This window comes from Elephantulus edwardii, unplaced genomic scaffold (assembly GCF_000299155.1).
Source record: "Elephantulus edwardii isolate Elephantulus edwardi_28Jun2011 unplaced genomic scaffold, EleEdw1.0 scaffold00538, whole genome shotgun sequence".
NCBI lineage: Eukaryota > Metazoa > Chordata > Mammalia > Macroscelidea > Macroscelididae > Elephantulus > Elephantulus edwardii.
The window spans coordinates 300,422-302,791 of record NW_006400288.1 but is presented as its reverse complement, the minus strand read 5'-3'; positions in this window follow the sequence as shown (position 1 = coordinate 302,791).

The following is a 2,370-nucleotide window of genomic DNA, read 5'->3' as shown; positions in this document are numbered from 1 at the left end:
AGAGCATGGTTTAGGGCTGTTGTACATGTGGTCGCTATGAGTCGCAAACGCCTCGACGGCACATAACAACAACAACAACAATTTTTTTAAAGCATAAACTTGATTATTTTTTTATTTTCATTCATTCATTGTTGCACTTTTCTCTCCTCCCAACCCTCCCCCCTAGTACACTACTCTCTTGGAAAAGTAAAAGAAAAATTCTTTCATTGGTTTACAATCCCTCCCTTCAGGTCCACTCCACTACACAGCCTTCATTCTGGACTCCTATCATTACAAAAATACCTAATAACATATACTTCTTAAACAGTTTTCTCCCTCATCCGTTTCAAAGCAGTATACATTATTGAATCCATCTTTCTCAGTCTCTCCCCAACCCTGAGGTCAGTCCTGTTTTACAACAGTGGCACCATGCAGTATTTCTCCTTTTGTGACTGAGATACTTCACTCAGCATAATGTCCTCCAGGGTTACCCATTTTGCATAATATTTCATGAGTTCCTTGTTTTTCAATGAAGCGTAGTATTCCATTGTGTGAATATACCACAGCTTCTCTATCCATTTGTTTGTTGAAGGGCATTTGGGTTGTTTCCAACTCTTTGCTATTGTGAACAAAGCCATGATAAACATGGGTGTGCAATAATCTTCTAATCATAACCAAATATCCTCAAGGAATGAGTTGCTAGTCCAAGGGCCTTGAGACCACAGATTTGGGAGCCATCAAATTCAATAAGCATAACAGTTGACAAAAAGGATGGTCTATATCTTACTTTGGTATGTAGTGATTTGGGTCTTAAAAGTTTGCAAGTAGCCACCTAAGGTAAAACTATTGGTCTTTCTTTGCTCATAACAAAGAAGAGAGGAAAAAAGTAAAGATGCTTAAGGACAATTAATTCAAAGGACTAATGGACATGTAAATCTTTTATCTCTATGACTCTGAGAATGGAAGTACTAGATGGTGCCCAGCTACCACTGCTGACTGCTCTAAAAGGGATCACAGTTGGTCCTCCATAAAGTGGTGAGGATGTGGTCAAAAATAGCTAGACTTACTGGTCTGATAGAATGGTGGGACTCTTAAAGACGCTATTAGTTGTTCTTCAAACGCGGAATGAAATTTATCCTTGTGCACGATTTTCAGTCAAATATTAGACAGAACTATAAGGAGAACAATGATAGTAGGACATAGGAAGATGAACAGTGACTGTAGGAAGGCCTTAGAATAATCAACCACACAAGCTCAAAAAAGGCAGCATTTTCCCAGAGATAAAGGAAACAGATGAGGAAGGATAGAAGAATTAATAGAAATCAGAGTTATAAGGAAGAGGTGGAAAGAATGTGGTTCCATTGTGGGCATTTTAATCAATATCATTAAACATGATGTGTATGAATGGTTGAATGGAAAAACAATATTCTTTGCAAACTCACAGAGAAAAACCTGCCTGTGAGCATGGCTGAAAAGGTATCTTGATTGAAGAACAGAATCCTTAGCACTCCTAAAGCTGAAACGTAATTTGCTATTTCTCTAATGGACACCATAACTATGAGTATGGTTTAAGAGTTCTATGTAGCCATTGCAACAAATGACAGAGCCCAGGAGAGAAATAGAGAATGCCAGAGTAGAGTGGAGGCAAGCAGCCTTTCCCTACCTTCTAAATAGGCATTGGGTTACTGATACAGAAGATTCTCCCCTTCATAAAGTTAGAGAATGTTAGACACCTTCCTCATGCCATTTTTACAAGATAAAATTTAGAAGCATTGCCACGGAGTTGGAAGTGACTCATAGCTGGTCCTCCAGTGGGTTTTTCAAGGATGTAAACTGGATAAGAGAAGACTGCTCATTTGTCTCCCACAGAGAATAGAAGTTATCTGTAATAGTGTTGCTGACTGGTTATGGGCACAAGGGAGCCTTTGGGAGCATTAGAAACATTCTATAATTTGTGATGAGTGGCAGTTACAATTATATATTCATATATAAAGATTTGTTAATTAATGTATTATTTACAAAATTTATTGTGTATAATTTATACTTCAATAAACAGAAGTATATTTTGGTTTGGGGGGAGTCTATTCATAGAGTACTAGTTGACAGGAAAGCCTACTTTTCAGAGTAATTACTTTGGTATTTAATCCTATATAATTATCCAACTCTTGTTTACTCCAAGCTTCCATTTCCTCGGTTTATAAAAGTATGCAGATATACTTAAAAAACATAAGTTTCAAAATTCTCCTGAGAAGGAAAAATGATAGAGAAAACCAAACTGGGTGTACCTATTTCCACAAAGCAAGCAGAAAGACTTTTTCCACTTCGGGGTTTTAATATATGAAGAAAGGCTAGGAGAGGAAGTTTCCAGGTACGAAATAAGAGAGTGGAAAA